At 36.0% G+C, this 22,950-nt stretch overlaps 1 protein-coding gene across 2 annotated transcripts in view; it reads left to right on the top strand.

Moving 5' to 3' along the window:
• The first annotated feature begins 7,493 nt into the window (after nt 1–7,493).
• Nucleotides 7,494–22,950, top strand: part of LUZP1 (leucine zipper protein 1) — a 111,377-nt gene continuing 95,920 nt past the window's right edge. The window contains exon 1 of one of the 2 annotated variants that reach the window (XM_075853200.1): nt 7,494–8,005. The gene's annotated coding sequence lies outside the window, so the exon portion shown is untranslated. The remainder of the gene's footprint in view (nt 8,006–22,950) is intronic. The other variant, XM_075853199.1, reaches the window with a different exon arrangement.

Here is a 22,950-nt window from a genome sequence, read left to right as displayed (position 1 = left end):
TATTGTTATAGTAATGTAGTATTATAGTAATGTAGTATTGTTATAGTAATGTAGTATTATTATAGTAATGTAGTATTATAGTAATGTAGTATTGTTATACTAATGTAGTATTATTATAGTAATGTAGTATTGGTATAGTAGTGTAGTATTGGTATATTAATGTAGTAGTATTATAGTAATGTAGTATTGTTATAGTAATGTAGTATTGTTATAGTCATGTAGTAGGATCATAGTAGTGTAGTATTATTATAGTAATGTTGTATTATTATAGTAATGTAGCAGTATTATAGTAATATTATAGTAATGTAGTATTATTATTATTATTATTATAGTAATGTAGTAGTATTATAATAATAATAATAATGTAGTAGTATTATAGTAATGTAGTATTATAGCAATGTAGTATTGTTATAGTAATGTAGTATTATAGTAATGTAGTAGTATTATAATAATGTAGTATTGTTATAGTAATGTAGTATTATAGTAATGTAGTATTATAGTAATGTAGTATTGTTATAGTAATGTAGTATTATAGTAATGTAGTAGTATTATAGTAATGTAGTATTGTTATAGTAATGTAGTAGTATTATAATAATAATAATGTAGTATTGTTATAGTAATGTAGTATTATAGTAATGTAGTATTGTTATAGTAATGTAGTATTATTATAGTAATGTAGTATTGGTATAGTGTAGTATTATAGTAATGTAGTATTGGTATAGTAGTGTAGTATTGTTCTAGTAATGTAATACTGTTATGGTAATGTAGTATTATTATAGTAATGTAGTATTGTTATAGTAATATAGTATTATAGTAATGTAGTATTATTATAGTAATATAGTATTGTTATAGTAATGTAGTATTGTTACAGTAATGTAGTATTATAGTAATGTAGTATTGTTATAGTAATGTAGTATTATAGTAATGTAGTATTGTTACAGTAATGTAGTATTATAGTAATGTAGTATTGTTATAGTAATGTAGTATTATTATAGTAATGTAGTATTATAGTAATGTAGTATTGTTATAGTAATGTAGTATTATAGTAATGTAGTATTGGTATAGTAGTGTAGTATTGTTATAGTAATGTAGTAGTATTATAGTAATGTAGTATTGTTATAGTAATGTAGTATTGTTATAGTAATGTAGTATTATTATAGTAATGTAGTATTGTTATACTAATGTAGTATTATTATAGTAATGTAGTATTGTTATAGTAATGTAGTATTATAGTAGTGTAGTAGTATTATAGTAATGTAGTATTGTTATAGTAATGTAGTATTGTTATAGTCATGTAGTAGTATCATAGTAGTGTAGTATTGTTATACTAATGTAGTATTATTATTATTATTATAGTAATGTAGTATTATAGTAATGTAGTAATGTTATAGTAATGTAGTAGTATTATAGTAATGTAGTATTGTTATAGTAATGTAGTATTATAGTAATGTAGTATTATTATAGTAATGTAGTATTGTTATAGTAATGTAGTATTGTTATAGTCATGTAGTATTATAGTAATGTAGTAATGTTATAGTAATGTAGTATTATTATAGTAATGTAGTATTATAGTAATGTAGTATTGTTATAGTAATGTAGTAGTATTATAGTAATGTAGTAGTATTATAGTAATGTAGTATTGTTATAGTAATGTAGTAGTATTATAATAATAATGTAGTATTGTTATAGTAATGTAGTATTATAGTAATGTAGTATTGTTATAGTAATGTAGTATTATTATAGTAATGTAGTATTGGTATAGTAGTGTAGTATTATAGTAATGTAGTATTGGTATAGTAGTGTAGTATTGTTATAGTAATGTAATACTGTTATGGTAATGTAGTATTATTATAGTAATGTAGTATTGTTATAGTAATATAGTATTATAGTAATGTAGTATTATTATAGTAATATAGTATTGTTATAGTAATGTAGTATTGTTACAGTAATGTAGTATTATAGTAATGTAGTATTGTTATAGTAATGTAGTATTATAGTAATGTAGTATTGTTACAGTAATGTAGTATTATAGTAATGTAGTATTGTTATAGTAATGTAGTATTATTATAGTAATGTAGTATTATAGTAATGTAGTATTGTTATAGTAATGTAGTATTATAGTAATGTAGTATTGGTATAGTAGTGTAGTATTGTTATAGTAATGTAGTAGTATTATAGTAATGTAGTATTGTTATAGTAATGTAGTATTGTTATAGTAATGTAGTATTATTATAGTAATGTAGTATTGTTATACTAATGTAGTATTATTATAGTAATGTAGTATTGTTATAGTAATGTAGTATTATAGTAGTGTAGTAGTATTATAGTAATGTAGTATTGTTATAGTAATGTAGTATTGTTATAGTCATGTAGTAGTATCATAGTAGTGTAGTATTGTTATACTAATGTAGTATTATTATTATTATTATTATTATTATTATTATAGTAATGTAGTATTATAGTAATGTAGTAATGTTATAGTAATGTAGTAGTATTATAGTAATGTAGTATTGTTATAGTAATGTAGTATTATAGTAATGTAGTAATGTTATAGTAATGTAGTATTATTATAGTAATGTAGTATTGTTATAGTAATGTAGTATTGTTATAGTCATGTAGTATTATAGTAATGTAGTAATGTTATAGTAATGTAGTATTATTATAGTAATGTAGTATTCTTATAGTAATGTAGTATTGTTATAGTCATGTAGTATTATAGTAATGTAGTAATGTTATAGTAATGTAGTATTATTATAGTAATGTAGTATTGTTATAGTAATGTAGTATTGTTATAGTCATGTAGTATTATAGTAATGTAGTAGTATTATAATATTGTAGTATTGTTATAGTAATGTAGTATTATAGTAATGTAGTATTATAGTAATGTAGTAGTATTATAGTAATGTAGTATTGTTATAGTAATGTAGTAGTATTATAATAATAATAATGTAGTATTGTTATAGTAATGTAGTATTATAGTAATGTAGTATTGTTATAGTAATGTAGTATTATTATAGTAATGTAGTATTGGTATAGTAGTGTAGTATTATAGTAATGTAGTATTGGTATAGTAGTGTAGTATTGTTATAGTAATGTAGTTGTATTATAGTAATGTAGTATTGTTATAGTAATGTAGTATTATAGTAATGTAGTATTGTTATAGTAATGTAGTATTGTTTTAGTAATGTAATACTGTTATGGTAATGTAGTATTATTATAGTAATGTAGTATTGTTATAGTAATATAGTATTATAGTAATGTAGTATTATTATAGTAATATAGTATTGTTATAGTAATGTAGTATTGTTACAGTAATGTAGTATTATAGTAATGTAGTATTGTTATAGTAATGTAGTATTATAGTAATGTAGTATTGTTACAGTAATGTAGTATTATAGTAATGTAGTATTGTTATAGTAATGTAGTATTATTATAGTAATGTAGTATTATAGTAATGTAGTATTGTTATAGTAATGTAGTATTATAGTAATGTAGTATTGGTATAGTAGTGTAGTATTGTTATAGTAATGTAGTATTGTTATAGTAATGTAGTATTGTTATAGTAATGTAGTATTATTATAGTAATGTAGTATTGTTATACTAATGTAGTATTATTATAGTAATGTAGTATTGTTATAGTAATGTAGTATTATAGTAGTGTAGTAGTATTATAGTAATGTAGTATTGTTATAGTAATGTAGTATTGTTATAGTCATGTAGTAGTATCATAGTAGTGTAGTATTGTTATACTAATGTAGTATTATTATTATTATTATTATAGTAATGTAGTATTATAGTAATGTAGTAATGTTATAGTAATGTAGTAGTATTATAGTAATGTAGTATTGTTATAGTAATGTAGTATTATAGTAATGTTATAGTAATGTAGTATTATTATAGTAATGTAGTATTGTTATAGTAATGTAGTATTGTTATAGTCATGTAGTATTATAGTAATGTAGTAATGTTATAGTAATGTAGTATTATTATAGTAATGTAGTATTATTATAGTAATGTAGTATTGTTATAGTAATGTAGTATTGTTATAGTCATGTAGTATTATAGTAATGTAGTAATGTTATAGTAATGTAGTATTATTATAGTAATGTAGTATTATTATAGTAATGTAGTATTGTTATAGTAATGTAGTATTGTTATAGTCATGTAGTATTATAGTAATGTAGTAATGTTATAGTAATGTAGTATTGTTATAGTAATGTAGTATTATAGTAATGTAGTAATGTTATAGTAATGTAGTATTGTTATAGTAATGTAGTATTGTTATAGTCATGTAGTATTATAGTAATGTAGTAATGTTATAGTAATGTAGTATTATTATAGTAATGTAGTATTATTATAGTAATGTAGTATTGTTATAGTAATGTAGTATTGTTATAGTCATGTAGTATTATAGTAATGTAGTAATGTTATAGTAATGTAGTATTATTATAGTAATGTAGTATTGTTATAGTAATGTAGTATTGTTATAGTCATGTAGTATTATAGTAATGTAGTAATGTTATAGTAATGTAGTATTATTATAGTAATGTAGTATTGTTATAGTAATGTGGTATTGTTATAGTCATGTAGTATTATAGTAATGTAGTAATGTTATAGTAATGTAGTATTATTATAGTAATGTAGTATTGTTATAGTAATGTAGTATTGTTATAGTAATGTAGTATTGTTATAGTCATGTAGTATTATAGTAATGTAGTAATGTTATAGTAATGTAGTATTATTATAGTAATGTAGTATTATTATAGTAATGTAGTATTGTTATAGTAGTGTAGTAGTATTATAGTAATGTAGTATTGTTATAGTAATGTAGTATTGTTATAGTCATGTAGTATTATTATAGTAATGTAGTATTATTATAGTAATGTAGTATTGTTATAGTAGTGTAGTATTGTTATAGTAATGTAGTATTGTTATAGTAATGTAGTATTGTTATAGTCATGTAGTATTATAGTAATGTAGTAATGTTATAGTAATGTAGTATTATTATAGTAATGTAGTATTGTTATAGTAGTGTAGTAGTATTATAGTAATGTAGTATTGTTATAGTAATGTAGTATTATTATAGTAATGTAGTATTGTTATAGTAATGTAGTATTGTTATAGTAATGTAGTAGTGTTATAGTAATGTAGTATTGTTGTAGTAATGTAGTATTGTTATAGTAATGTAGTATTGTTGTAGTAATGTAGTATTGTTATAGTAATGTAGTAGTGTTATAGTAATGTAGTATTGTTATAGTAATGTAGTATTATTATAGTAATGTAGTATTATTATAGTAATGTAGTATTGTTATAGTAGTGTAGTAGTATTATAGTAATGTAGTATTGTTATAGTAATGTAGTATTGTTATAGTCATGTAGTAGTATCATAGTAGTGTAGTATTGTTATACTAATGTAGTATTATTATTATTATAGTAATGTAGTATTATAGTAATGTAGTAATGTTATAGTAATGTAGTAGTATTATAGTAATGTAGTATTGTTATAGTAATGTAGTATTATAGTAATGTTATAGTAATGTAGTATTATTATAGTAATGTAGTATTGTTATAGTAATGTAGTATTGTTATAGTCATGTAGTATTATAGTAATGTAGTAATGTTATAGTAATGTAGTATTATTATAGTAATGTAGTATTATTATAGTAATGTAGTATTGTTATAGTAATGTAGTATTGTTATAGTCATGTAGTATTATAGTAATGTAGTAATGTTATAGTAATGTAGTATTATTATAGTAATGTAGTATTATTATAGTAATGTAGTATTGTTATAGTAATGTAGTATTGTTATAGTCATGTAGTATTATAGTAATGTAGTAATGTTATAGTAATGTAGTATTGTTATAGTAATGTAGTATTGTTATAGTAATGTAGTATTATAGTAATGTAGTAATGTTATAGTAATGTAGTATTGTTATAGTAATGTAGTATTGTTATAGTCATGTAGTATTATAGTAATGTAGTAATGTTATAGTAATGTAGTATTATTATAGTAATGTAGTATTATTATAGTAATGTAGTATTGTTATAGTAATGTAGTATTGTTATAGTCATGTAGTATTATAGTAATGTAGTAATGTTATAGTAATGTAGTATTATTATAGTAATGTAGTATTGTTATAGTAATGTAGTATTGTTATAGTCATGTAGTATTATAGTAATGTAGTAATGTTATAGTAATGTAGTATTATTATAGTAATGTAGTATTGTTATAGTAATGTGGTATTGTTATAGTCATGTAGTATTATAGTAATGTAGTAATGTTATAGTAATGTAGTATTATTATAGTAATGTAGTATTGTTATAGTAATGTAGTATTGTTATAGTAATGTAGTATTATAGTAATGTAGTAATGTTATAGTAATGTAGTATTATTATAGTAATGTAGTATTATTATAGTAATGTAGTATTGTTATAGTAGTGTAGTAGTATTATAGTAATGTAGTATTGTTATAGTAATGTAGTATTGTTATAGTCATGTAGTATTATTATAGTAATGTAGTATTATTATAGTAATGTAGTATTGTTATAGTAGTGTAGTATTGTTATAGTAATGTAGTATTGTTATAGTAATGTAGTATTGTTATAGTCATGTAGTATTATAGTAATGTAGTAATGTTATAGTAATGTAGTATTATTATAGTAATGTAGTATTGTTATAGTAGTGTAGTAGTATTATAGTAATGTAGTATTGTTATAGTAATGTAGTATTATTATAGTAATGTAGTATTGTTATAGTAATGTAGTATTGTTATAGTAATGTAGTAGTGTTATAGTAATGTAGTATTGTTGTAGTAATGTAGTATTGTTATAGTAATGTAGTAGTGTTATAGTAATGTAGTATTGTTATAGTAATGTTGTATTGTTATAGTAATGTAGTATTGTTATAGTAATGTTGTATTGTTATAGTAATGTAGTAGTGTTATAGTAATGTAGTATTGTTATAGTAATGTAGTATTATTATAGTAATGTAGTATTATTATAGTAATGTAGTATTGTTATAGTAGTATTATAGTAATGTAGTATTGTTATAGTAATGTAGTATTGTTATAGTCATGTAGTAGTATCATAGTAGTGTAGTATTATTATAGTAGTTTGAATAAGTAATTAACAATAATTTTGTATCGCTTCAAATTTGAAAGTAACGCGGCCTGTCAACTTCCCATTTTTTTTGTGCGGCCCATTTACCCGGCTGAGTTTGGAACCCCTGATCTATTATTCTTTGGGGGGGGGGGCTTACACTATTCGCTATTCCTCTATACCAAAGTAGCAACGCCCCTGACTCCTTGATTTCACTAGGAACTGTGTAATGCTATATATACACTTGCTTCCAGGCTTCCCCCCACAGACTACAGCTAGTGAGTGTGTCCTCCATAGTTTAGCCTGCCACATCTCTGGCTTCGTCAATCCCCTGTTCTACCACTAACAGGCGCCAAAATTAAATGACTTCCAAATGTCACCTCAGCCGCCTGCTGACTGGATATCACACCATGTTCTTAAATATCAAGCACACGCTCCCTGGGAAGTCTCCCTTCCCTCGTCCCGCGCTTTTTCTCCACATCAGCCCTCCTTTTCCTCTACAAGCGTCGCCGCCTTTGAATTCATCACCTCTATTTCTCCCTGTCTTCACGTAATTTCCCTCACGAAACAATCTGGTGTTTCTCCCCCCAGCGTGTCTCGGCTCATTTCCCTGTCTCCCCAGTCTATCCCTTCCCCTGGGCTCCGCCTTTGCTGAGTAAAGCTGAGAACTCGGCCCAGCCTCTCCTTATATGGCCGAGGACTGACGGCAGCAGTGTGGAGGTTGGTCTCAGGGAAGGGAAGCCCACCTTACATTGTTACTATCCCCTGCCTGGAATGTGATGTCTGAGCCCTGCACTGCAGGGAAGGGAAGAGAAGGGGGAGAGCGACGATCTGGGCAAAGGAAATCGCTTCTCCAAGGGACTTTACACTCTCTGGGTTGGGATTGCTGATCGTTCTATGGCGAGGTAAGGGATCTATGTGGGATTTCGCGTCTGTACTTGATCACATGTGGATCACCCCGGTGTAAGTTTACTGTGTAGATCACATTAAACTAACTTTACTTTTTATGCTGTTATGGATGGCTACTATATGTCGTCTCTGGTTTCCGGTGCCCTTCCATTCATGTTTCTAATAATTGCACAGAGTGGATCTCTTCAGATCCATTAGGGGCCAAATGGCTGTGATCACTTTCTCAACATAAGGCATTTTAGTGGTGAAGTCTTTGTGGTTGGTGTTGAGGAATGTGATGGATCCTGTGGTATGTGCAGAGGTTAGTAGGGGGGAGAATGACTGCAGTAACCTCATCTGCAGTGGGGGAGATCAGGTGGCTGCTAACAGCTGCCTGCACTAATGTCCCTATAGCCGGGAGACCTCATTGTGGAGGGAGGAATTTAAGGCATTTGATATAAAATATCTAACCAGGCCATTCAATTTAACCATTAACTAATTAACTGCTGCGGGACTGCAGTCTCTGGCTGCCTCTTGGTCATGGAAGGGTTAATTCTCTAGAATAGGCCTGGCTAACATTAAAAGGCAATTATGAATTCCTTCTGCCGGCTTTGGCAACCTCGAAGACTAAACCTCACATGTAAAGATTGGAAAGTCACTTCCTTATTGAATTTTTTTTCTCCCCTCCTAATTGTTTATTATTAAAGCGAGGTTAGATAGGAAACGTCAGGACGTTGCGTTTGTTGTAGCGGAATCCAGAGTTGTTGGGTTCCGTTTGCCGCAATAATGTTCTGGGTTAGAGATGTACGCGCTGCTTGAATCATCGGTCTGCAATGTGAATCACTTCTTACTGCCTGCAGGGGAGCCTGAAAGAAAAGTTCAAGAATGAAGGTGCGCACCGATACCTTCTCCTCTACAGATAATCCATTATGCTGCATTCAAGGCCTATGTTGTAAAACGAGTAAGCACGAGTAACAGTTTTCAATAATTCACGGTTTCCCCCCAGGGTGTGTACGTTTTGCCTCCCTATAGGGGGACTACCTATGCTTAGCAAAGTATGGGTGGTGGAACTTCTATTCCTTAAAAAAAAAAAAAATCCTCTAACCAGAAACGACATCAAGGTCACTTTCCAGTGTACGCCTGCAGTAAGCTACCGCAGAAAAATAATTTAGAAGTTGCAAGTAATGTGTGTTCATTGAGTGGATCTGGAGATTTGTTTCCCAGGGAGAAAAAAAGGCTGTCCTTGTATCTCTCTGGATATCGGAGTAGTCCAATATAATCCAAATAATTATTGATGCTTTTAACTGTCATTTGGATATTAATCCTGAAACTCAGCCTTAATCTCCTCGGCCGTGTAATGCGTATATGAGTTTCGTCAGTGTGTTGCTCGCAGATTGCATGCTGAGCGTTTTATCTGCAGGCCGAAGATTATCGGAACCTATGCTGGAGCAGAGAAAGTGGCATGTATTAGGAGTTGGCATGCCTTGGTTTCATATGAAGCACACATGCCATGTGAAGAACATATGGAGTGAAACAAGGGGCAATCTATACATACATGGGGCTGCTATTGCGTCATAGACTGATTATATTCACCCTATATATTGTGTTCTTGAAATAACAAGTCCTCTGTAAGAATACGTAATAGAGTTGTTCTTCGCTGACCAATTCTAATAATCCGCTTCTGGGAAAGCTGGGTGACGTCCAATGTTGTCCCTTGTTCATACAGTGCAAATATTGCATGTATTTTATAAGCCAAAGCCAGGAAAAGACTCAGAAGAAATATATAAAGAAAGGCCTCGGGTCTGCTCTCCTGGATCCAGGTCCGGTTTGGTAGATTTTGTTGCAGAAATGTCTGTAACTGGAATGCCCTGTTCACACTGAGGGTTGTTTTTGTTTTTTTCGCAGGCCGAAAAATCTGCCTCAAATTCCCTCAGGAATTTTGAGGCCGATTTTGATCTGCCTGCAAATCCTTGCCGTGTTTTTCCTCTGCGGCCATTAGGCGGCACGGGCAAAAAAAACGCCTAATGTGAGCGGTTAAAAACCGTTAAGAAAAATGGCCTCTGCCATTTCGCCCATTTTTTTTCCTGTTGATTCTGATGCGGTTTCTGCGTCAAAATGAGCGTCAAAAAAGTTTGTGTGAACTGGGCCTAAATCTGTTTCATTTATCTGAATGGGGTTGTTTCTGCAGCAAGTACATTCAGATGAATGGGACTGATTTTTGGTTACAGAAATTTCTGCAACAAAATGTGCCGCGTGTGAATCCACCCGTTCCCACAGGGGTTGTCGTTCAACTATTCGTATCTTGAAAGGTAAATATTGCTATCTATTCGGCAATACAGGGATGTATTACTGCATAGATAGGCAGGATGCCATTTGGGTGTCTGGGAGGGCAGGATAACAACTTTTTTTTGGCTTTTGTTTTCGTTCAGCTTTCTCAGACGCTACTGAATAGAATCTGACAACTAGACAAAAGTTATTTACCTTTTGGGACAAAAAAAAGTAAATAATATTTATTGTGAAAACTTGTTTTAAAATTCTGGTTGCTACACGTGGTCACAGGTTCATCAGACTTATTCCAATTTCAACAAGCAAAGTGCTCTAATTCCCATTTGTTATCCCACCACATCAACTTCTCATCTATTCACCGGATAGCTAATAAGTGTTTGATCGCTAGGGGTCCCACCGTTTAAGAGAACATGACTCCCGTGAATGGAGAGGTGGTCCCGCATGTGTGCAGCTGCTCCATTCATTCAGAGGACTCAGGACCCCTGTTCCATTGATTGGTGGGGGTTCCAGCAGTGGGAACCCCAGTGATCAAACACTTCTCTTCTATCCTGTGGATAGGTGATAACTTAATGTCACCAGATAACCTTTTAAGCTAGACTTACATCAACTTGTCCCACAATGGCCTCTGATTTTGGAAGTACATTTTTCTTCCAAAAGAAAGTGACACTTTTGCGCACGGAAAATCACTGAGTTACGGTACCAGCCATGTGGATGAGATTTGAACAAATGTCACCCATATGCTGCGGAACATTTCTGCACCTTAGGGTGGCTATACACAGATAAATGTCAGCTGAACCTGCTGATTTCGGTAAGATTGGCTGGCTCTCCCCCGACGACATGTTGGGGGAGAGAAGGATCGGGCAGTTGAATTTAAACATGACCGATTCTTATGTTCTCAGGTGGGTTGAGCCGCAGCCAAAGGTGTCTTGCAGCAGCTTACAGCCCTCTCCCCATTCAGAATACATTCTCAGCCAAGTGTGTATGGGGGATCAGGAGGAATAGTGGTCGGCTGTATGACTAGCCTTAGGGCTCATTCAGAAGAGCGTGTAACTCATCCGTGTGTCTATAGGGCCGACGTAAACCGCCGGTCAATGCTCTCTAGTGATCAGTGGCAGCGATCAGGCAATTGTCACCTGTCCTGTGCCTAAGTGATAAAGGAGTTTTCCAACAATTTGCATTTAAGTCTCATTCGTCTTATAACTTTTCATAACATTTCTGAAAAAAAGCTACTGTGACTGTACCCACTGTCGCTGAAGGGCTTTTTCGGGAGGCCGGATTAGTCAAGAGACACCAAACACGCTAAATTACACTCTTTCAGAGCCTATACATCTACATACAGTGGTCCCAATATTTGGGGCTGTTTATTGGGATCTACCCATCATCTCCTCCTAATTAGGGCCTTTTACATACGCAAGTTTAGGGCCTCTTTACACCTGCTTTGGAGGCTCTGTTCGGGTCCTCCGTTACAAATCCTGCTGAAAATACTGGAAGCAGTACTGCTTTTTTTTTTTTTTTCTCGGACACCCTGATGCAACCCATTAAAATGAATGAGTTCCGTCGAGTGTCTATGGTGCCCAATGTCATACAGGACCTGTGGGAACGCCAACGCAGGTGTAAACCGGGCCTTACTGTTTAAAGCCACACACTTTATTTCCTGAAGATTATTTACCCAACGCAAGAAGTAAGCAGGTCGCATTTGATATAAACTTCATAAAACAAAATGGTAGGATGTTGACTTCACACAATTGCTTTTGCTCAGTATTAGTCACTGGTGGAATATTTGCCTATGTCCCATTCATTCAACTATTTAATTAAACTTGTGGTATGTGTGTGTATCTCTCTAGATGACAGTGCTATATAGTCAATTCATTACATTGGCAAAAGAATGCAGGCTGGATTCCACTCCTAGTTTTGGCTTACAAATACTGAGCCGAAATACTGCCATGTGAAAGTGGCCTAAAAAGGCTTTATTCACACTGCGTTCATGACATCTGCTCTGTGGGCATGCCATGGGAAGAGCTTTATGGTATACGACAAATGCCCATAACAGATGTGAATGCACAGAACTTTATGCGTGTGGGCTGTTTATTTTTCTAGTCACTGGCTGCTCGTGCGATAATAGGCTGCATTACTTGGATTTTTTTATTTTTTCTCATCCTGGCCAGTCTCTATTTGTAAAGCCAGCCTCTGTGACATGTTTTAAGGGTAACTCAACTTTTTAGAAAACTTCTGACATGTCACGGTAACATGTCAGAAGTTTTGATTGGTGGCAATCAGAGCACTGATACCTGACCGATCGCTAAAACGAAGCCGTAGAAGCGTTCGGGTGAGCGCTGTGCTTCTGATCTTTTCTCGGAAAGCCGAGCAGTTGGTGTACGGGCCCATAGACTTTCTATTCAGTCCGTCAAGCAACTGCTTGGCTTCCTGAGAAAACCCGATCAGAAACCAAGCGGCACAGCGCTCACCCGAACGCTTCTGCTTCGATTTAGTGATCGGTGGGGGTCTCAGTGCTCGGACCCCCACCGATAAAATGTTCTGACACTGACGTGTCCGGAAGTCTTCTGAATGTTTAGTGACCCTTTAACGCTCCGCTATAGCTGGTGAGTGCTCTCCTGGTGCATAGACCCTGCACAGCATTTGTCTTTCCTTTTTGTAATACAGATGGTGTAGGGAAATACTTACAATTTGTCCCTATATACTGAGCTACTATAAATTAATTTCTTTATATTGCGTGCACACAGAATCCCACACACACACGACTGATATAGTTAGGTATTCCGCCTTTGTATACACACCCTGTGCCTTCAATAAAAAAATGTGTATGTTCTAGGGCGTAACCATCATTGACTCAGGCGATGCAATTACTATGGAGCTTATTTGCTTCACTGGTATTACCTTTGCTTAGTTTATCAAAAGTTTCTTTGCTTTAAATTTTAAACCGTAGGCTACCGTATAGCATAACAACTTTATGAGAATACCATAGACTACTACCGGCACTTTTGGTTTCCATTGATGAGTTCCGTCAGACCTTTCCGTTGGAGGAACCCATCAATGGAAAGGCAAACTTTAGTTGCTAGCGGTTTCCATTTGTCTTCGTTCCTTAAGGGTTTTTTTTCTAAAATTATTGTATTTAGCTGTACAGCTTGTCTTAGTTTTTATATGGCTTAACAACAACATACTTGGCTTAATATGGCTTAACAACAACATACTTTATCGTATTGAATAATGGAGAACAGGTTTAAAGATGCCCTTTATTCACTACAGATCACATTCAAACAGCTACTGAGGTAAAACAAGTTGTTATAGCCTGTAGTCTGAAATTCCTGCTCTAACTTTCTTTTAAGGCTATGTTCACACGGAGTATTTTGGGGGAGGAATATCTGCCTCAAAATTCCGTTTGGAACTTTTGAGGCAGATATTCCTCTCCCTGCACGCCGATTTTCGCGGCGATTATCGCGCCGTTTTTCGCCCGCGGCCATTGAACGCCGCGGGCATAAAACAGCGAGAAATATGCTTTCTCCTGCCTCCCATTGAAGTCAATGGGAGGTCAGAGGCGGAAGTGCCCGAAGATAGGGCATGCCGCTTCTTTTTCCCGCGAGGCAGTTTTACTGCTCGCGGGAAAAAGACGCCGACGCCTCTCATTGAAATCAATGGGAGGCGTTCTCGGGTCGTTTTTGCCGAGTTTTGCGACGCGGTTTCCGCGTCAAAAAACTCGGCAAAATACCCCGTGTGAACATAGCCTAAAGCTGGTTTGAAAGTGAAGCTGCTCGGTATTCTTAAAGCCATAGACCCTTTTCTTCTTTTTACCCGTTTTCTGTATTGGACATTCTGTATTCAATGGGACAGATGGATTAAGCTCCATAATATCAGTACGTGTTTCGTTCCATTATTTTTGTCTTTTATTTTAACTTCCGCACTACCAGAATGATAGTATTGTCCATCGCACACATTCGGAACACTTCTGACCTGTAGAATGCGAGTTAAAAATATAAGCTAGTGATCTGATGAAAAGTGCAGTGTTTGCCGATAGGTTCTCTCATGCAACTCCGAGGCAGTTACGTGTTTTATTTTTTGGGTTGAGGGAGGAGCAATATTAAGCATTTTAATTTGCTCTATTCATTTTCACATTAAGAAAGTGCGTGAAGACTTCTAATCCTGTCGAACAGGTTCTCACAATGACAGGAAAGGTTAGTTTCTTAAAGCACGAACATGATTGCTGGTTTATTACTCATCTGACTTTTTTTTAAGCCTGAGTTGTCCTAGATGTTGTCTGTAAATGGAAAGGGTGGACAAAATGATTAGGGATTAAAAGGTTAACCTTACGCCTTGGGCAGTTGGCTCCATCTTGTTTACGTCTCGGCAGTAGAAAACACATCTTGAGGACTCCTAGCGTTTCAACTTCTAGTTCCACTCCACCTGGTAAGATAGCGTTATGCAGTGACCCTGTTCACCATGTTTCTTGCATGTGCTGAGCCTATACCTTTTAGAATATGAAAAACCAAAGTATTGAAACTTCTAGCTCTGTGTATCCATCTACCGTAATGGGTCAAGCGTATGCCAGAAGGGCATCCTTTGGTCTACATTTGAAAGTCCTTACTGTTTGTTTTTTGTAGAATAGTATAGTCTGGCACGCTACTCTGTCCTGAAAATAGTTTGTGAGTTAGTTACGTGGTTGTTTTTTTTTTTTTTTTTGTTTTTTTTAACATTTTGGTGAATAAAATCACATATGTAAATGTAAGGCTATAATTTTGCATACATCAACACGATACGTTTCTAATTCCTTATTTGTGGAAGTGACGAAAAAAAAATGTTTTGACCCACTGTAAGGCTGGGTTCACACGACCTATTTTCAGACGTAAAAGAGGTGTATTATGCCTCGATTTACGTCTGCAAACATCTGCCCATTCATTTGAATGGGTTTGCCGACGTACTGTGCAGACGACCTGTAATTTACGCGTCGTCGTTTGACAGCTGTCAAACGACGGCGCGTAAAAGGACTGCTTAGTCAAAGAAGTGCAGGACACTTCTTTGCAACGTAATTTGAGCCGTTTTTCATTGAATTCAATGAAGAAAAGCTCAAATATACGGCCGTCAATAACGCCTCGCAAAATGCGACGAGGAGCATTTTCGTCTGAAACGACTGAGCTGTTTTCTCCTGAAAACAGTCTGTAACTTCAGACGTTATCGTGTGCACATTCCGTTATAGGTCATGTATTGTTTTTTGATCTTTCAATTTGTTGGGTATTACCACGTAAGGCCGTGTCCACGTATACACTTCGTAATAGCGCGCAGCATATCCGCCCTGTGCGCCGCAAGGAATTCCGGGTGAAAAAGTGCACCAACCAGTAATGTCCGCTGCGGAAAACTGCAGCAGGCCTGCCTCCTGGGATGACGTTTCATCCCAGGAGACCGCTGCAGCCTGTGATTGGCTACAGCGGCGGTCACATGGAATGAAGCCACGCTGTAGAGAAAGATCGAAACAAAGTACACATTGTGCATGAACCTGTGTATACAAGGGGAAGGAAGAGATGGTCAATTATTCTGACCTGATAGTGTTATGCTGGGAGCATAACATCCAAAAATACGTGTCCAAGTCGCAGTTGTATAAGCCAGTTGCAGCCCAATTTCCGATCCGGAGATTTTGGGACAAACTCCGCTGTGTGAATCCAGGAGGTGAAAAAGGGTAAAAAGGATGGAAAATCCAAGGGCGCAGCCGTGTAGAAAACTTTTATTTGTACTTAAAAGTTTTATCTTCTACACGGCTGCGCCCTTGGATTTTCCATCCTTTTTACCCTTTTTCACCTCCTGGACATGGGATGAAGTGTCATCCCAAGAGGCTGCGCTGGAGGCAGGAACACAGACCTATTTGTTGCGGGATTTACCTCCCACTGAATTCAATGGGTAATTCCTGCAATAAATAAGCAGCGTTTTACGCAAATACTATTGGCATGCTGCGGTTTAAACTTCTGCACCGCAGGGCAATTTCTGAGCGCTTTTTCCGCTCTGTATTTACGCAGCGTGTGGATGACATTTGTTCAATCTCCTCCACTTTGCTGCTACTGTATTATGCTGCGCTTTTTCTGAACACTATCCCGGACTGAGAAAATGCAGCAAATCCGCTACGTGTGGACGAGCCCTAATACCTGCAGCGGTTAAAAAAATAAATGTTTTTTAAAGTCTATAAACTGCCTTTTAAACAAGTCAAAATGTAAGCAAACCGTGTACATTGTGGTAGGACTCTTGTTACACGACAGATTGAAAAGGTATCAATCGTATCTGTCAAATGGCCCTGCATAAACCTTGTTCAAAACAAAAAGGCTGCATTGCTCATTAAAGTAAGAGCACATCTAGAAATGATTATGCTGGAGATCCGCTGTGGTCACCTCTTCTTGGTCTGAACCACCCAAACTTAAGTGATGCCTAGAAAGCTGACTACACAGATACTGACTCCATAATGAGTAATTCCGATAGAACACTCTGCTTTACAACAGTTTCCCTGTAAGGTTGTGGACAGGGTCTTAACATCCAATATGTTGACTACTTTGTTAACGCCATATGCTGACTACAAACAGCAAAACCTGGTGATTCAACAATATGCTGATGGCTTCAGGAGTTTCTCTGATACATGCCGTGTAATAGAAAGTCCTTATCTTGCTCAGCATTGTGAACCGAGCAAAGTCCTCCCCATGAATAATAAAAAACCATCCTGGAATATTAACTGCAAACTACAGTACAGAGTAGGGGATTGTTCTGGTGTGGAAAAGATATAGATATATATATATATATATATATATATATCTCACACACCCACAGTAACTAAATGTTCAACAAATTCTGACATGTCACGGTGACATGTCAGAAGTTTTGGTTGGAGACCCCACGAATCACTAAAACCAAGCGGCAAAAGCGCTTGTGTGCGCATAAGTTGCACAGTATTTAAACACTTTTTTTTAGTTTCAATGGGAAAAATAAACTTCTAAAAAGCTTCAAGAATTGAGTGTTTTGCGCTCAGAAATATGCTGGAAAATAAGCCATGGGAACGTCGTTTTAAACTAAAACCTCACCTGATAATCTGAAAACCATTTTAAAACCCCTTTAATGACCAGCCACGAATGGCAATCATGTTTGGTTGTGTGTGTGTGTGTCCGAGCACAGGCCTGGGCATCTTGAGTTTGCTCTTTGCTCTGTTGTAAAATCTGCATTGCCTACTGCAGTGATGCAGTTGTTGCTGAGTTGTTGTTTTTGTTTTGTTTTTTCTCCTTTGCCTCTTCGCTGCAGTAATCTAGATTTTGCCTAGTGCATTAAGTATGAACCCGGTCCGCGAGTTCACAAGGTGCCATCTAGAACCACAGCTGAAAGGCCTCATGCACACGACCTTAGCCATGTGCACGGCCGTGATTTTCGGGTCGGCCGGCAGCGGAGTGTCACCGCGTGCCGCCTGCAAATCGCGGGCCGTGTACATAGCCACGGTCATTATTTGCTATGAGCCTGGACCACAGAACACGGCTGTAATAAGACTTTTCGAGGGAATTGCGGCTGCAAAAGCACGTTCGTGTGCATGGCCCCATAGGAATGAATGCAATTTTCGGGGGAATTGCGGCTGCAAAAGCACGTTCGTGTGCATGGGGCCAAAGTTCAAGCTGTGTTTTATGCTAGGCTTCTTTTACACTGGCAAATAATTTGGGCAAACCATGATCTGTATGCTGAACTTGGAGTCAGTTTAAATATATTTCTCATCGCCTCGTTGTGATATTACAAAGAGCACCTACACCTAAAATAGAGGTAAAAATGTTTCCTCTCAATATCCTTGAGTTGTCGTGGTGTTTTTCTGTGATAAAGAGGACCTATCACTAGTTCCTACGGAGCGAGTTTTTAGACTCTCGTAATTGCCGCTGTCTAAGTCCAGCTGTGTTTGTTCCTCCTGCGTCTCCCCCTCCCCCCGATTGCTGAGCTATTGCCCCCTTCTTATTTATTAAGCAATATGTAAATGAACCGCTGGCTAGCTAAGTGGGTTTGGCCGCCAACGATTCTCAATGGGCGGAGCTTGCAGAGATCCTCTGATGCTGACCTATCAGTGTGAGGCTGGCCTAGGAGTGTCTGAAAGAAACAGCCTCATGCTGATAGGTCCGCGTCAGAGGCTCTCTACTAGCTCTGCCTATTGAAAAATCGCTGGCGGCCAAACCCACTTGGCTAGCCAGCGCTTCATTTACATATTGTTTAATAAATAAAGAGGGGGCAATATCTCAGCGACGGGGGTCCACAGAAGTAAGGAACAAACACTGCTGGACTCACACAGCGGCAATTACAGGAGTCTGATAACTCACTTTGTAGAAGCTAGTGACAGGACCTCTAAGTTGTTCAAAATTCCCTTTTTGTTATCTTTCCAGGGACGGTCTGCCCAGTTTATATCGACATTTGGGGATTTGTTAGCTATTAAGTAGCTGGGTGACTGGATAACTAAAATAGCGTGGATATCAGTTGTCATCCAGTTCTTCTGCAGACCCATACTACTTTGTAGTAGACTGAATGGACTGTTGGGTTCTGCGCACACTACCGATCTTAACCGAAACATGATGGGTATGACAGATCTGTCGTTAAATAGATCCCATTTACTTATGCTGTGTCAGACTGCCATCTAAGTTCCAGTGTAATTTGGCGGCAGGAATAGAACTACAGACTACTTGAACCTGGAACTAACTGGAACCTTGACATAAAGGAAAAAAAATTAAACCGATCCTTATTTTTATAAATAAAAAATCCTCCTGCAGGTCTTTTGTCAAGGTGTGGTAATGATGCTGTATGCAATAGAATGTGCTATTTAAAGTACCAGTGAAGGTGAAGATTCGCCGGTGGTTACTAGGTGGCAACACAGTTACAGATCACCCAGAAGATTCTTGTGGTTCGTAAAACGGTGAAATTTACCCTCCAGGCAGGTACTGTTTGTTTCTATAGATGACTCAGAGGAATGTCTCTATTAGAAGTTGAAAGCAAGTCATTTTAAGAACTATGTTTTAGGTGTCACACACAGGAATGCCTTGCACCCTTTCATTTAGTCTAAATTATGCTACAAATTCATGGACCTCACCTATATGGGGCCTTTAATGCTCACAGAATTTCTTGTTCCTTCCTGACACCTCAATAGTTCATCGTATCATCATTTTTTATTTTATTTTTTAATAGTGGATGCTAAAACGTTGTGCGTTTGCATTGCCACAAATCCAAAATCTTGAAGCATGAACAAAGTGTTCTGATTGAAGCAGATTTGGGTTCTTAGTAACGTGCACGTAACAATTCTCATTAATGATACTAAAATCGTTTGGATCACAAACCTGAATTATTAGGTCTAACGTTTAGCTGCTTTTGGAATGTTTTGGAGGAAATGCCCTTCTGACCAGATGTACAAGTTATTCTATTTGCTATGCTCATAATGGTCCTATAAGGGACATCCTCCCATCCCTCCGAAATGCAGACGGCCTTTTTTTTTTTTTTTTTTTTTTAATTCCTGTGGTATTTATGGCTTTGTAAATATCACACAGGCTGAAGTGCACCTAAGTCAATAATTCATCTGCCTGACCTCTGATTCTTGGAACTTAAACTGCATAGAGTCTTCCTCCTGCACAGTTAAGACTGTGAGTAGCATAGTGATTGTGTGTGACAAATGTGCTATCATTTTTTACCTATATAATGTATATGTCTAATAGATTTTTAAAGGAACATTACATGAGAAACGAAAGCGTTGTTAGGCCCCATGCACACGACCGTAAAAGTTCTCCGTTATTGCAGACCGCAATACGGTCCGCAATGATCGACCCATTCGGTTCTGTTGACCGCGGACACCTTTCTGTATTGCTACGGATAGGTGTCCGTGCCGTAAAAGTGTACCGCAAAAGATAGGACATGTCTTATCTTTTACTTTTTGATTACGGGCACGACCGTTTTTCATGAGGCGTGACCTAATATATTCTTATGGACTGTGACAGTAGTTATTGCAGCTGTTGTGCTACAAAGAGCTCATTGTTTTGATTTGTCTGGAAAACACATATGCCTTACCTTATTGAAGTGATCGGTCACATCTGTGTGAAAATGATTTCTGGGTGAAGAGTTTGTGACTCGCGGGTCAACAGTTAAAGGGGTTTTATGGGCATTCGGAAATGTGATAAAATTAGAAAATAACCAATACTTCCCTGTTAAATCCGCCGCAGTCGATCCGGTGGTCCCAGTTGGTTTTGTTTACTTGTTCTGCAGTCATAATGTGCCAATCATCCACATAACCGCTGCAGCCAATCACTGGTCTCCGGTCTCGTGCCATACATGGAAGCATCACCACTGAGACAACTGATTGGCTGCAGTGGTTATTTGAATGTACAGTACATCATCTCTGCAGAAAAGTAAACAGACCGTCTGGCACCACTGGAGCGGCGGGGAATTTAATAGGTTTAGTATCTGTTAATATTTTTCATGTTCTCACATTTTCTGTCGGTCTGATTTTTTTTAAATCCCGTAAAGTTATGATAGATATTGTTATAAAAAAAATGTGGTGTGTATGGAGCAGCACTGTTGCAAAGACAACCACACGGTCGGTGCAAAGCTTCAAAGTTGTGACCTTTCCTTGTGGTCAATGGAAAGTAGGCAGTGGGGAAGCAGCACTCCAAACAAAAAAACTGACTTATTCACCAAATGTTTCCAGCAAAGTTTCTTCTTCGCTATGGAGGCATTTTCAAGCAATAGGTGTCCGTAACAGCAGAGTATAAATAGGGAGCTAAGCTTGTTTAACAAATATTGTAAGTCAATACATCAATTTACAAAGTGAAGAGCAAAAATCTTGCAAACCACTATGATCTATACCATTCTATAGGTGTGGATAAGGGCCGGTTCACATCACCGTTGGCTTTCCGTTGAGGGGTTCCGTCGGAGGTTTCTGTCGGGTGAACCCCTCAACAGAAAGTCAAACGGAATTCTTAGCTTCCGTTTGCGTCACCATTGATCTCAATGTTGACGGAAACGTTGCTAATGGTTTCCGTTTGTCACCGTTCCGTCAGGTTTCCGTTTTTCTGATTGAATCAATAGCGCAGTCGACTGTCCTACTTTAACAAAATGTCGCCGGACCGGGAGTTCACGTTTTTAGGTTTGTATAATCTATTTGTGATTTTTCAACTGTAGACTGCATTCCGTCCTGGTTTCGCTAACCTAACAAATCAATTTACATGGGCATTGTAAAACAAAATCACGTAATCACTCTTGCAGGTGAAGAAGGAATTAATCCTAAAAAGCTCACCAGTACTGGGATGTGTAAAGGTGTCCCCTTTTTATCCTCATAGGACAATTTTCACATGATAGACCAGGGTAGCAGCCCTTGTGTATTATGCAGGGTTGTCTTCCTTTGGAAAGATTCTTACTAACATCTGTCTTAACCAACTGATCCTTCAAATTGCGCAGCATCCTATAGGAAAACAATGGAAGAGACTAGAATTCTGGTATTCCCCCATAATAATTGGCTAAAATTCTCCAGTGTTTAATGATTGCTACATCTATTAAAAGTAGAGACCATTGGTAGTCTAATGGGTTTAACCGGTTTCCCCTACCTTCTGATATAACTACTGCCTATTAATACTGTTCACCTTCTCAAACTGGACCCGTAGGACTCTCCTCGGGTACCCGCTTTTCAAGAATCGCTCAGTCCTCTTCCCAACTCATCTAAATCATGCGGGTCCTCAACTATCCTGTTTTACCCATAACAGGATGTAGGGTAATGACCGTATCATTGCCCTAGGATGGTGGCTATTATATCTAAGCATATTGTTACAATCTGTCTTTTATTTACAGGTCCGTCCTAAGTGTCACCTGCTATGTTCACCATTGTATCAAACTGTGTAAGTTCTGTCAGGAGACCATCCTTTTATATTTTATATCAGAATCCATATTGTTGAGAAAATAAATCCAATGGCTCCATATCACCTGTCCAGATGAGGAAGATGTCGTCTGTGTTGCCACCACCTCAACAGTGAAGTGGTGGGACACATAGACCGATGCCTCCTGCCATGCATTAGACCCCATGGTGGTTCCTCTTAACGGGATCAAATGTTAAAAAGAAAAAAAAAATGACCCGTCCGTACAAACTCAATAAAAATACTTTCTTTTGGGTCGTTAGAAAAATTTGTTTGGTTGAACACCCTAGTTACACTTGCAGTGCTTTTTTCGTGGTTGATGGAGGTGTATTGGTTCGTAACAACATCAAAGGACACGCGCCGGGAGAGTAGATATTTCGCTGATCTAAGACAAAATAATCCAACGTGTCCCTAATAAAAGATTTTGCAGATGTCGCAAATACTCGAAGCACCTTATCAAAGAGAACCGCCATGGACTCTAAAGGGAATTACTGCCCGATGCAATGGGCCTTCCTCGTGGGCACATCAAATTCTTGTGAATTTTTGGTAAACAACAAAGCATAGGTGTAGTAGGATGCTGTGGCACTAGAAATGTATAAAGGTCCCCATCTATCAGGTCATTGGCATAGGCATTGTCTAGAAGACATCTCATATGCTTCAAAATACGACCTGTAGGGTCAGAATGTAATTTCTCATACACAAGTATCATTTAATTCTGTACGCTCCCTGCAGCTACATTGAACGATCCAGAACGACGATCAATCGTTAAGTGCCTTCTTTCCTCCAAGATC

This window comes from Rhinoderma darwinii, chromosome 2 (genome assembly GCF_050947455.1).
Source record: "Rhinoderma darwinii isolate aRhiDar2 chromosome 2, aRhiDar2.hap1, whole genome shotgun sequence".
NCBI classification, from domain to species: Eukaryota; Metazoa; Chordata; class Amphibia; order Anura; family Rhinodermatidae; genus Rhinoderma; species Rhinoderma darwinii.
The sequence above is the reverse complement of the archived record's forward strand: the minus strand, read 5'-3'. Positions and strand labels throughout refer to the sequence as shown.